The sequence below is a fragment of the Scyliorhinus torazame genome, chromosome 16 (assembly GCF_047496885.1).
Source record: "Scyliorhinus torazame isolate Kashiwa2021f chromosome 16, sScyTor2.1, whole genome shotgun sequence".
NCBI classification, from domain to species: domain Eukaryota; kingdom Metazoa; phylum Chordata; class Chondrichthyes; order Carcharhiniformes; family Scyliorhinidae; genus Scyliorhinus; species Scyliorhinus torazame.
In genome coordinates, this window is record NC_092722.1 from 102,241,653 (window position 1) to 102,256,143 (window position 14,491).

General features: G+C 48.8%; 1 long non-coding RNA gene across 1 annotated transcript in view; it reads left to right on the forward strand.

Moving 5' to 3' along the window:
- The first annotated feature begins 1,498 nt into the window (after nucleotides 1-1,498).
- LOC140392396 (uncharacterized) overlaps nucleotides 1,499-14,491 on the forward strand; it is a 57,184-nt gene continuing 44,191 nt past the window's right edge. Inside the window, exon 1 of the long non-coding RNA XR_011935329.1 lies at nucleotides 1,499-1,593. This is a non-coding gene — a long non-coding RNA (uncharacterized lncRNA). The remainder of the gene's footprint in view (nucleotides 1,594-14,491) is intronic.

Sequence of the window (14,491 nt, forward strand, 5' to 3'; positions counted from 1 at the left end):
CGGGCCAGAGAATAGCGGGGATAGCGGAGAATCACCATTTTGGGTGACTCGGGCGAATCTCCGGCCTGCGCCGCGCAGAACACGACGGGGCCGTTCTCGCCGCTTGGATGAATCGCGGGAGGGCGTCGGACCGGCGTCACGTGGAAAAATGGCGCGCCAGCCGATTCTCCCAACCGGCGCAGGAGCGGAGAAGCGCACCCACTGTTCCTAAAGGGTATAGAGATGGAATACATGGTAGCAGGAAATTAGAGAGAAAAGTATACACAGAATAGCTGAGTGTTATATTTATGGTTCTGTTCGCTGCCTCCGTTTGATCTATTTATGAGTTCTTTATTTGTATCAATGAGGAGATCTTGAGACTTGTATGTTTGAACATGGATCCTTTATTGGTGACCTTGAACTATTTACAGTTCCAAGGTATGGTCATACAGGTATGTTGCTTACTTACAAAGCTCCGTTTCTAGACTGTTCACTGAGTCTATTGCCATGTGACTCTGTGCATCATAGAGTGGGCGGTACTATTCCCCAGTCCCATGTTATCCCTTGCTCTACCGAGCACCTTTACATTACAATGCACACAACTCAACAGTGAGTAACTAAAACAGTAGCAGAGAGAGTCCAAAGTGGGGAAGTGTGAGGTCACCCCTTTTGGATCGAGGATATCTGATTACGTTTTCAATGGTGAGAAGTGGGGAGTTGTAGTGAAACAAAGGTGTTCACATACAGAAATTATTAAAAGCTAGTGGACAGGTAAAAAAGCAATGAAGGAATGCTAATAGAATGTTAGCCTTTATCGCGAGAATGTTGGAATTGAAAAGTAAGGAAATGACATTTCAAATGCTTTTAGTTGCTCTGCAGTAATGTGTAGCTCTCGATTGGCATGTTACCGCAGGAAGGATATGTTAGCCTTCCCAATGTAGCATAGATTTATCAGAATGATGCTGGGGGCTATCGGGTTAAATTATGAAGATTGCATAAACGTTTGGTATTGAATTGAGTTTAGAGAGTTGAGGGGGGATTGAATTAAGGTGTTTGAAATGATAAACGGTTCCAATAGGTGGATACAGGGAAATTATTTCCTTGAGTGGGGAAGACAGAACAAAGAGACAACATTTCTGCACTGGAGTGCTGCCTTGTGACATTAGAAGTGCAGCTGAAGTTTGGTGAAACAGGGACTCACAAGGGGTAAGTTTTAAAGAATAATTTAATTTAATTTGAGGGCTAATTTCAATCAAAATTATAGTTTGTTATTTAATTTAGCAATTAACTCAAGATTGCTCTTTTAACTGGGTGAGATTTAATTGCAGCTTTAAAACAAGAGTTTACAGGCTCTCAGCTGAAATTAGTTAGACAACTGGTTTAATCCAGTTTCAGAAGTCTGGAATTAGGGTAGAAGTAGAAAGAAGTTGAACCGTGACATCACAGCCTGCAGGTAAGTGATTGGCTGGTGAATGGTAAGTAGTTTTCCTTTTCCCTGAGGTGTTATCGTGCGGGGTGCAGTGGTTGCTGAGAAGGGGAGTAAATTTTAAAAAAAACTTACTGTTGGGAGTTTCCAGCTGAATCTGGTCGGAGTGAGGACAGAGTGACTGCTGGGTAAGTAGTAAAGGTTTAAATTGTTTGCGCAGGCTCTTAACAGCTGATTGCTGTTCTCGTGTGGGGCGCAGTGTTTTATTTTTACCTGTATGTAAGTTGGGCAATTTCTAAACCCTAGACACTACACTTGTAGTGTCCCCCACCCTTCCACCTCCTTTAACCTAAGGGGTAGAGTAAATAACAGGTAAGCTCTTTCTTTCTTTTTTTTATCTAGAGGGGATGGCAGGGAAGGCAGTGCAATGTTCCTCCTGCAGAATGTTTGAGGTGAGGGACGCCGTCAGTGTCCCTGCTGATTTCATCTGTGGGAAGTGCACCCATCTCCAGCTCGTCAGAACCCGCGTTAGGGAACTGGAGCTGGAGCTGGATGAACTTCGGAGGCAGAGGTGGTCATAGATAGTAGCTTCAGGGATGTAGTTACTCCGAAGAATCAAGGTAGATGGGTGATGGTGAGAGGGGCTGGGAGGAAGCAGTCAGTGCAGGGATCCTCTGTGGTCATTCCCCTCAGTAACAAGTATACCATTTTGGATACTGTTGAAGGGGACGACCTACCAGGGTTAAGTCATGGTGAACGGATCTCCAGCACTGGGGAGGGGGAGCAGTCACAAGTCGTGGTACACATTGGTACCAATGACATAGGTAAGAGAAGGGACGGGGATTTAAAACAGGAATTTAGGGAGCTAGGGTGGAAGGTGAGAGCCAGGACGAACCATGTTGGCATCTCTGGTTTGTTGCCGGTGCCACGTGCTAGTGAGGTGAGGAACAGGGAGAGAGTGCTGATAAACACGTGGCTGCAGGGATGGTGTAGGAGGGAGAGTTTCAGGTACGTGGATAATTGGAACACATTCTGGGGAAGGTGGGACCTGTACAGACAGGACGATTTGCACCTGAACCAGAGGGGTACCAATATCCTGGGAGGGAAATTTGCTACGGCTCTTCGGGGTGGGGGGGGGGGGGGGTGGGGGGGCGTTAAAGTAATTTGTCTGGGGGCTGGGAAAACGAGCTGTGTTCCAGAAGCCAGTGTTGAGATTAGTGAGGTACTGAGGAGGGTATCAAGGTCGCAGGAGTGTACCGGCAGACAGAAAGGTGGGTTGAAGTGTGTCTACTTCAATGCAAGGAGCATCCGGAATAAGGTAGGTGAACTTGGAGCGTGGATGGTACTTGGGACTACAATGTTGTGGCCATTACGGAGACATGGTTAGAACAGGGACAGGAATGGTTGTTGGACGTTCTGGGGTATAGATGTTTCAGTAAGAGTAGGGAAGGTGGTAAAAGAGGTGGAGGAGTAGCATTGTTAATCGAGGATAGCTTAACGGCTGCAGAAAGGCAGTTTGAAGGGGATCTGCCTACTCCGGTAATATGGGCCGAAGTTAGGAATAGGAAAGGAGCAGTCACATTGTTAGGAGTTTTCTATAGGCCCCCAAATAGTAATAGAGATGTGGAGGAAGAAATTGCAAAACAGATTATGGATAGGTGTGGAGGTCTCAGGATAGTTGTCATGGGTGACTTTAACTTTCCAAATATTGATTGGAACCTCTATAGGTCGAACAGTTCGGATGGGGCAGGTTTTGTACAGTATGTGCAGGAGGGTTTCCTGACACGATGTGTGGATAGGCCGACAAGAGGGGAGCCACATTGGATTTTTTACTGGGTAATGAACCAGGCCAAGTGTTAGATTTGTTTGTGGGAGAGCACTTTGGAGATAGTGACCACAATTCGGTGTCTTTCACTATTGCAATGGAGAGGATAGGGCCATACGGCAGGGCAAGGTTTATAATTGGGAGAGGGGTAATTATGATGCGATTAGGCAAGAATTAGGGAGCATAAGATGGGAACTGAAACTGTCAGGGAAAGGCACAAATGAAAAGTGGAGCTTGTTCAAGGAACAAATACTTTGTGTCCTTGATATGTATGTCCCTGTCAGGCAGGGAGGAAATGGCCATGTGAGGGAACCACGGTTTACAAAAGAGGTTGAATGTCTTGTCAAGAGGAAAAAGGAAGAGTATGTAAGGATGAGAAAACAAGGTTCAGTAGGCTCGCTTGAGGGTTACAAGGTAGCAAGGAATGAGCTGAAAAAGGGCTTAGGAGAACTAGAAGGGGACATGAGAAGTCCTTGGCGGGTCAGATCAAAGAAAACCCCAAGGCTTTTTACACGTACGTGAGAAATAAAAGAATGACCAGGGTGAGGGTAGGGCCGGTCAAGGACAGTAGTAGGAACTTGTACATGGAGTCCGAAGAAATAGGAGAGGCATTGAATGAATATTTTTCTTCAGTGTTCACAAAGGAGAGGGGTCATGTTTTTGAGGATGAGAGTGTGATACAGGCGGGTAGGCTGGAGGAAGTAAATGTTCTGAGGAAGGATGTATTAGCAATTTTGAAAAACCTGAGGGTCGACAAGTCCCCTGGGCCAGATGGGATATACCCAAGGATTCTTTGGGAGGCAAGGGATGAGATTGCAGAGCCTTTGATCTTTGGGTCCTCGCTGTCCATGGGGATAGTGCCAGAGGACTGGAGAGTGGCGAGTGTTGTTCCTCTGTTCAAGAAAGTGAATAGGAATGACCCTGGTAATTATAGGCCAGTTAGTCTTACTTTTGTGGTCGTGATGATAATGGAAAAGGTCCTGAAGGATAGGATTTATGACCATTTGGAAAGTTGCAGCTTAATCCGGGATAGTCAACACGGATTTGTGAAGGGTAAGTCTTGCCTCACAAATTTGATTGAATTCTTTGAGGAGGTAACTAAGTGTGTAGATGAAGGTAGAGCAGTTGATGTATTATACATGGATTTTAGTAAGGCGTTTGATAAGGTTCCCCATGGTCGGCTCATGAAGAAAGTAAGGAGGTGTGGGATAGAGGGAAATTTGACCAATTGGATAAGTAATTGGATAAGACAGATGGTGGTGGTGGATGGAAAATTTTCAGACTGGAGACCAGTTACCAGTGGTGTACCACAGGGATCAGTGCTGGGTCCTCTGCTATTTGTGAATTTTATCAATGACTTGGAGGAGGGGGCTGAAGGGTGGGTCAGTAAATTTGCTGATGACACCAAGATTGGTGGAGTAGTGGATGAGGTGGAGGGCTGTTGTAGGCTGCAAAGAGACATTGATAGACGCAGAGCTGGGCCGAAAAATGGCAGATGGAGTTTAACCCTGGTAAGTGCGAGGTGATTCATTTTGGGAAAGAATTTGAATGCGGATTACAGGGTCAAAGCCAGGGTTCTGAGGAATGTGGAGGAACAGAGAGATCTTGGGGTTCATGTCAACAGATCTCTGAAGGTTGCCACTCAAGTGGATAGAGCTGTGAAGAAGGCCTACAGGGTGTTAGCGTTTATTAACAGGGGGCTTGAGTTTAAGAGCCGCGGGGTTATGCTGCAACTATACATGACCCTGGTGAGACCACATTTGGAGTATTGTGTGCTGTTCTGGTCACCTCATTACAGGAAGGATGCGGAAGCATTGGAAAGGGTGCAAAGGAGATTTATCAGGATGCTGCCTGGTTTGCAGGATAGGTCTTATGTGGAAAGGTTGAGGGAGCTAGGGCTTTTCTCATTGGAGCGGAGGAGGATGAGAGGCGACTTAATAGATGTTTGTAAGATAATGAGGGGGATAGATAGAGTGGACGTTCAGAGACTATTTCCTCGGGTGGATGTAACTGTTACAAGAGGGCATAACTATAAGGTTCAGGGTGGGAGATATAGGAGGGATGTCCGAGGGAGGTTCTTTACTCTGAGAGTGGTTAGGGTGTGGAATGGACTGCCTGCTGTGATAGTGGAGTCGAACACTTTAGGAACTTTCAAGTGGTTATTGGATAGGCACATGGAGCACACCAGAATGACAGGGAGTGGGATAGCTTGATCTTGGTTTCGGACAATGCTCGGCACAACATCGAGGGCCGAAGGGCCTGTCCTGTGCTGTACTGTTCTATGTTCTATGTTCTATAAAAGAAGGGCTCCTTCAGTTCTGCCTTATCTGCACTGGAGTGCTGCTTTGTTGCATTAGTGCAGCTGGAGTTTGGTCAAATAAGTCGTTTGGTGAAAGAGGGCAGAGGTGGTCAGTCCCTTTTTTTCTCTGATTGGTGAGCACCTCTTTAAAATACAAGTAAGATCTTAGGGATTTTGGAGTGCAAGAGTAAAGAAGTACTTTAAGTAACTCTGAAGATACAGAGCATCTGATGTCAAAGAGAGAGTGAATCGGGTGTGGAGCAGCTGAGCAGAGCCGCTGGAAAACTTTAAAAGGAGCCAGTGTACCTTCACTCAATCTAGAGCTGGAGCTCCTGAGGAGAAGTCAGCATTCAAAAGTGATGCGGGGCAAGTGCAAGATGCTGACTGGATGAGTACAGACGGTTATTATTGCTACTACTATTATTGCTGATGGTTTGTAAAGTCTTTATTTTGTGGTTTATAGTTTGTAAGGGTTACATTCTGTGTTAACGAGATCGAGGGAAGAAGGGCCCTAAATGATATAATTTGATTTTGAGTCCTTTTAAAGTTTAAACCAAAAGGTTAAGTCATTGCAGGAGAGCACAAAGCTGTGGTTTGTTCATCCTGTTCTATGTGGGAAGCTGACATATTTCTTGTGTCCGGGGCCAGCATGAAAGCCTGGATTTCAAAGCTGGAGCGGAGGCTGGGGACACTGTGTAATATCTGTGAGGCGGAGAATATCATGGATAGCACATATAGGGATGTGGTCACATTGCAGGCTCAGACTCCACAGGCAGGAAGCGAATGGGTGACCACCAGGCAGAGCAAGAGAACTAGACAGGCAGTGCAGGAATCTCCTATGGCTATTTCCCTGCAAAATAGATATACCACTTTGGGTACAGTTGGAGGGGAATGGCCTCTGAGGGGAAAGCAGCATCAGCCAATTTTGTTGCACCACCTTTGTCACTGTGGCACAGGGGAGGAGTGAGTCTTGTGGGAATGCAATTTTTATAGGGGATTCAATTGTAAAGGGAATAGATAGGTGTTTCTGTGGCTGCAAACTAGACTCCAGGATGGCATGTTGCCTCCCTGGTGCTGGGTGAAGGATATTACAGGGCATTCTGGCAGTCTTGTTGGTATCAATGACACAGGTAACGAAAAGGGATGAGGGGATTCTCCGCAAACGGCGCAATGTCCGCTACCCGGCGCCAAAAACGGCGCGGATCAGGCCGGCGTCGGGCTGCCCCAAAGGTGCAGAATTCACCGCACCTTTAGGGGCCAAGCCCTCACCTTGAGGGGCTAGGCCCGCGCCAGAGCGGTTTCCGCTCCTCCGGCTAGCGAGAAAGGCCATTGGCGCCACGCCAGTCGGCGCCGAAAGGACTTCACCGGGCGACGCATGCGCGGGAGTGTCAGCGGACGCTCACGGCATCCCCGCGCATGCGCAGGGGAGAGGATCTCTTCCGCCTCCGCCATAGTGAAGACCATGGCGAAGGCTGAAGAATAAGAGTGCCCCCATGGCACAGGCCCACCCGCGGATCGGTGGGTCCCGATCGCGGGCCAGGCCACCGTGGGGGCACCCCCCCGGGGCCAGATCGCCCAGGACCCCCCCCCAGGACCCCGGAATCTGCCCGCGCCGCCTTGTCCAGCCATTGAAAAGGAGGTTTAATCCACGCCGGCTGGCGAGGGTTGACAGCGGCGGGACTTTGGCCCATCGCGGGCCGGAGAATCGCCAGGGGTGGGCCCGCCGACCGGTGCGATTCCCGCCGACCGGCGCGGCGCGATTCCCGCCCCCGCCGAATCTCTGGTGGCCGAGAATTCGAGACACGGGGCGGGATTCACGCCAGCCCCCGGTGATTCTCCGACCCGGTGGGGGGTCGGAGAACCGTGCCCGAGGTCCTAAAAGCTGAACCTAGGGAGTTAGGAAGCAAGTTGAAAAGTTGGACCTCAAAGGTACTGCGTGCTAATCAGAATAGAAATAGCAGGATATATCGAATGGATACATGGCTGGAAAGATGGTGTTGAGGGGGAGGGTTTAAAATTCCTGGGATATCGAGACCGGATCTGGGGGAGCTGAGATTAGTACAAACTGGACAGGTTACACCTGGCAGGCCTGGGTTTGATGCCCGAGGGCTAGTATTTGGTAGTCTGGTGGGTGACTTTAATCTTCATGTTCATTAGGTTAATCAAGTTGGAAAGGGTAGCTATGACAATTAATTCACGGTGTATTAGGGATGGGTGATGCAGTGGCACAGTGGTTAGCACTGCTGCCTCACAGCGCCAGGAACCTGGGTTCAATTCCAGTCTTGGGTCACTCTGCGTGGAGTTTTCAATTTCTTTTTTTAAATAATAAATTTAGAGTACCCAATTCTCTTTTCCAATTAAGTGGCAATTTAGCATGGCCAGTTCCCCCTGCACATCTATCTGGTTTGGGGGTGACACCCATGCAGATACGAGGAGAATGTGCAAATAGGCCATAATCGAACCCGTTCCTTGGCACTGTGAGGCAGCAGTGCTAACCACTGCAGCACTGTGCTGCCTGAGTTTTTACTTTCTCCCCATGTCTGTGTGGAGTTTCCCTCACAGTCCAAAGATGTGCAGGTTAAGTGGATTGGCCATGCTCAATTGCCACTTAGTGTCCAAAGATGTGCAGGTTAGGTGGGGTTACAGGGATGGGGCGGGGGGGAGGGCCTAGGTAGGGCGCTCTTTCAGAGGGTCAGTGCAGACTCGATGGGCCAGATGACCTCCTTCTGCACTCTAGGAATTCTATGGATAGTTTCCTGGAGCAATATCTCATGGAACCAACCAGGGAACAGGCTACTTGGATCTCATAATGAGTAATGAGGAAGGTTTACTAACGATTAATCAGAGTAATCCTTGGAAGTAGTGGACCGCCTGGTCTTGAGCATCCAGTCTGAGTTCCAATTGACTCCTTAAACGGGTCCAAACAGTCCTGTTTCTGCTTGGCGAAGCCCTCCTGCATCAGCTGCTCCGTCGACCGCTGGGTCGTCAGGCCAGGACTCCGGTCCTCCGCCATGCTTTTTCCCGCTGCAACTTCAGCCCAAGCCTTCTCTGTTCGCCTATTTCTTCCTTTGCGAGCACTCCTGGTCCGCCTCTCCATGCACTGATGTAGGATTCATCGTCACAGTTGCATCCAACATCAATTTTCCAAATCAGATCTGACAGAAAATCGGGGAAAAAGTTCCAATCCGAGCGGGAGTCACCCAAATGTGCGACCTACTCCTTCATAGCTGCCACCGGAGGTCAAGGAGGGGATATTCTAAGAGAGGGATAAACCAATGATGACTAACCGCGGATGTTGAGGAGCGTATTAAGTTGAAAGTATAAGAATATAAGGAGACAAAGGTTAGGGAGAACCCCAAAGACTGGGATAAATTCAGAATTCAGCAAAGGAGGACTATCAAGATAATAAAGGGAGAGAAAACAAATTGAGGGCAAACTAGCGAGGAATATAAAAACTGACAATAAGAGCTTCTTTAAATATAAAATTAGGAGAGAGAAGTCAAAGTGTCATAGGCCCCTTAGAAAATGAATCTGAGGAGATAGTTACGGGGAACTAAGGAAATGGCAGAGGAGTTAAACAGATATTTTGCATCAGGCTTTAGGTGGAAGATACTCCACAAATCCCATGAGTACTGAAGAATATAGGGGAACAATCAAATACTATCGCCATCACTAGTGAAGTAGTATTAGACAAGCTAATAGGGCTAAAGGCAGTTAAGCCCCTAGCCCTGATGGCATGCATCCTAGAATCTTAACAGAAGTAGCTACTGAGATACTGGATGCATTGGTTGTAATTTTCCAAAAATCCTTGAATTCTGGAGAAGTACCGAGGATTGGAAAACTGAAAATGTGACACTGCTATTCAAAAAGGGAGGGAGGCAAAAAGCCGCTAATTATAGGCTGATTTGCCTAGCATCTATTGTTGGGAAAAGGTTTGAATCAATTATTAAGGAAGTAATAGCAGCACATTTGGAAAACCATTATCTATTCAGACAGAGTCAGCATGGCTTCATGAAAGGGAAATCATGTCTGCCTAATTTATTCCAGTTTTTTTGAGGCAGTCTGAACCAGAGGGGAACCAGTAGATGTGTTGGGCTGGATTCTCCGTTCCTGCATCTAAGTGCTGGCGCCAACAGAGATTCTGTGGTGTTCCATGACGGAAAAATCGGCTCCACACCCGCGCCGATTCCGCTACCGCTGGGGGGCTAGCAGAGGCGGCATGTGAAACACTCGTGGAACGCGTGAAAAATGGTGGTAGAATTGCCGGGTGTGTGCTGAAAATGTGCAGGGCTGACAAGCTGCAGCCGGGCGTACGCCTACACCCCCCAACACATGCACCGATGGCGCTGGTTGTTCTGGGCCGAGTACCCTTCCACCCCGACACCACAGCCACCTCCTGGCCACAACCCATTACTCTCCACCGCCCCCCCCCCCCCCACCTCCACCGCACCCCCCCCCCCAGCCTGGCTGAAGTCCCCTGGCCAGCGGCATGGCTCTTGGTGGAGTATGGCGGACACTGTCCGTACGCCCTCTCTCTCTCTCTCCCCTCTCTCTCTCTCTCTCTCTGCAGCCGCCATGCCAGGCTCACGACCGCTGAGACCACACATGGCCCATGCCATCGGGAACCCGGGCCATCGGAGACGGAGCATCGCAGGTGGGCCTGATGTGACATTTAAGCAGGGTTGCGACTCACATGGCAGGTGTCTCGATGATGCCGATTTAGCAACACGACCCAGCATCTAACTGGCATCTGCCGTGATTTCGGCGTCGGGCGACATTCCCCGCACGATCGCTGTTCCTGATTCAGGCAACAGAGAATCACGGCCGTTGTATTTGGGCTTCTAGAAGGTGTTCGCCAAGGTACCTCCGAAATGGTGATAAGACAATAGCCCATGATGTTGGAGGTAGTATATTGGCATAGACAGGAAACAGTGAGGTGGGGAATAAGGGGTTCAGGTTAGTGGCCTGTAACCAGTGGGGTTCCACAAGGACTAAGGAAGCTAATGTACTTGTAACCAAATTAGCTGATGGCATAAAAATAGGTGGAACACCAAGTTGCGAGAGGGATACAGGCAGTTTGCAAAGAGATATTGATAGGTTTAAGTAAGTGGACAAAAAGTTGGCAAATGGAGTATAATGTGGGAAAATGTGAAATTGTTCATTTTGGAAAGGAGAACAAAAGAACAGAGTACTATATGAATGGAGAAAAACTGCAGCACAAAGGGACTTGGGGGTACTTGTACATGAAACACCGATAGCTAGCACACAGGTGCAGCAGGTAATCAGGAAGGTTAATGGAATGTTGGCCCTTATTTCAAGGGGTTGGAGTATATGAGTTGGAAAGTCTTTCTGCAACTGTACAAGATACTGGTGAGATCACATCTGGAGTATTGTGAGCAGTTTTGGTCCCCCTATTTAAGGAAATATATTATTTCATTGGAGACAGTTCAGAGAAGCCTCATGAAGATGATCCCTGGTATGGAGCAATTGTCTTATGAGTAAAGGTTAAACAGGTTGGGACTCACTCAGTTGAATTTAGAAAAATGAGAGATGATCTCATTGAAACATATAGGATTCTTAAGGGCCCTGACAGGGTAAATACTGAGAGGAAAAATGAAATGAAAATCGTTTATTGTCACAAGTAGGCTTCAAATGAAGTTACTGTGAAAAGCCCCTAGTCGCCACATTCCGGCGCCTGTTCGGGGAGGCTGGTACGGGAATGTTTCCCCTCATGGGAGAGTCTAAGACCAGAGGCATAGGGAGCGATCTCCCAAATGGAGCCCAAGTGTTCGTGCTGTCATGAACGCCGTCGTGTTTCACGACGGCGCGAAAAGGGCATGGGGACGACCGATTCTGGCCCCCACAGGGGGCCAGCATGGCGCTGGAGCGGTTCACGCCGCTCCGGCCTCCTTTCCCGGCGCTAACTGGGCGCCGCGCCAACCTGCGCATGAAAGGGGGACTTCTTTAGCGCGCCGGCCCCGACTCAACATGGCGTCGGTGTTCAGGGGCCGGCCATGCAGGAAAGTAGGCCGGGGAGGGAGAGGCCGGCCCGCTGATCGGTGGGCCCCGATCACAGGCCAGACCCCATTGGAGACTCCCCTCTCCACAGGCCACCACCTGAGCCTTCGCGCAGAGTTCCCGTCGGCAGCGACTCTGTTGTATCCGCGCGGCCGCTCGGCCCATCCGGGCTGGAGAATCGGTGGCCCCGCCGATTCCAGCGGCCCGCGGCCGGCACTGTGCCGGCGCAAATGGGGCCAATTCTCCGCACCTCGGAGAATCACGCGCCGGCGTCGGGGCTTCATGGCGTGGTTGCGGCGATTCTACGCCACGGGGCTCGGACTATCGCTCCCATAGTCTCAGAATAAAGGGGTGCCAATTTAAGGCAGAATTGTGGAGGAATTTCGTCTCCCAGAGCATTGGGAGTCTTTGGAATTCCTTGAACAGGGCTGTGGGGGCAGGGTCCTTGTGTATTTTTAAGGCTGCAATTGTTAGATTCCTGACCAGGAAGGGAATCAAGGGCTACGGGGGAAGGGCAGGAATGTGGATGTGAGGAATGTTGAATTAGCCATGGCAGAGCATCCTTGAGGGGCCAAACGGCCTACTCCTGTTCCTATTCCTTTTAGTTTAATTTTAAAATGAGAGCAAAGTCTGTTAGGAGTGAAGTCAGGGACCTCCTCTATACATAAAGGATGAAGGAAATCAGGAACTCACTCACTAAATGTCTATGGAGGCTTGGGGCCAATTTAAATTCTCAAGACTGAAAGATAATTTTTATGTTATGGGTAAAAAGATCAAGGGATGTGGAGCCAAGATAAGTAATTGGAGTCAAGGAACACATCAACCGTGATGTAATTAAACGGTGGAACAGGCTCAAGGGTCTGGATGACCTACTCCTTTTCCAATCATGCTCTGATTGTTCCTTCTTTTGCTGTTACTTGGTAACTGCCTAAAGGGGCAGTTAACAAAGACAGGTGAATGTATGGAAAGGCACCATTATTTTCTGTGGACCTTTAGTCTTTACTGATACTAACCTTTCTCTTCAGGTTTCGATTTAAACGCTTCTTTAAAGTTTGTGTCACAAATTGCAGGTCTGCACAATTTATTTTCTTTATTTCAGCATTAGTAAGTATACCTTTAATTCTTGTAAGTATACCTGATGTCCTCTACAATTGGAAGTATCCAGTTATCTGATAGTTCCTAGTTTCTATCAGTCATATGAACACACAAACCATCCCATTAGGAGCAGGAGTCGACCATTTGGCCCCTCGAGCCTGTTCCGCCATTCACGAAGAGCATGCTGATCTGATTATGACCTCACCAGGCAATGTGCACAGAAACAGCAATGTGATAATGAGCAATCTGTTTGAGCGATGGTAGCTGAAAGATTGACATTGGTCAGGACGTAGGGCTGACTTTCCTCTCTGCCACTGGAGAAAGCTTCGCTCCCAAGATTAGGGCAATGGAGGAAATGTAGTGATGGTGCTGGGTGGGAAAAATGACATGGCGGGGTGAGGGGGAGGAAATTAATTAATACGTCAATGTCAGTTTTCCAACCTGGGATAAAATTTCAATATTAAATTGGCGCTGACTTGAAGGCGGATTGTGGTTCCCGATAACATGTAGCGGGAATGTATCTAGAATATGCTTTAACACAAGAACGCAATAAATAGGAGCAGGAGGAGACCATATCAAGTCTGCTCTGCCATTCAATGCAGTCACGGTTGATTTTTGGTGTTCACTGGACACAAGTTTGCCAGATTGTGAAGTTCGCAGTGAGAATGAAACACGTGCTTTCGCTTTCACGGCTGGTTAAAGGTGACATAGTGCCATGAAGTTGTCTCCGAGGTGGATTTGGAGTGAGTAGGAGCTATATTCCTTGTATATGCAAGGTCATAGGAACAAGGGTGAGGAGCTTGAGTTCCTTCTTTGAGGTTAGTTGGTGGCAGTCTGAGGGGGGAGGTGGGTCCCGACTGTCTGCAGGATGGTCGTGCGGGACAGTGGGAGGGGGCTGAATTATACAGGGAAGGTCATGTGTAACTGATGGGAGTTGGGCCTGATGGAAGGGAGGGCTCGAGTGATTGAGATCAGGGCAAGGATGGGTGAGTCAAAGGGCACCGAGGGCATACCCAGGGCGATTGAGAAAAGGCCGAAGATGATGGCGGGATGAGGGCAGCACGGTAGCCTTGTGGATAGCACAATTGCTTCACAGCTCCAGGGTCCCAGGTTCGATTCTGGCTTGGGTCACTGTCTATGCGGAGTCTGCACATCCTCCCCGTGTGTGCGTGGGTTTCCTCCGGGTGCTCCGGTTTCCTCCCACAGTCCAAAGATGTGCAGGTTAGGCGGATTGGCCATGATAAATTGCCCTTAGTGTCCAAAATTGCCCTTAGTGTTGGGTGGGGTTACTGGGTTATGGGGATAGGGTGGAGGTGTTGACCTTGGGTAGGGTGCTCTTTCCAAGAGCCGGTGCAGACTCGATGGGCCGAATGGCCTCCTTCTGCACTGTAAATTCTATGATTCTATGATTCTATGTTTGAGGATGATGCTGGCAGCCTGTCGGTAATGGTGGGTGCACGTCGAGGGTGCTAGATGGAAGGCTGTGAGTAATTGAGTTGTTCAAGAGTTGTACTGGAGGGAAGATTAAGAGCAATAGAGCGAAGGTTAAAAAATGAAAGGTGGAGGGTGATGGCTCACAGGGTGATAGTGAGTTTGAGGGGTAATGCTGCAACAAAAGGGAGAGCTGGCCAGAGATCGGATCAAGGTGAGAGGTGGCCATGGTGAGGTGGATGGAAAGCAAGGTGTGGACTGCGGTATAAGGGTCTGGCTCACATAGGGCGAATGTGGGACTGAGAACAGTACTGACCGCACAGTGATGTAAGAGAGCACATGACCTGTATCCAGGGTCAGTCTAGTGTTGGACAGAGCTGTGTGTACCAGCAAGCATGGAGATAGCTCCTAGCCCCTT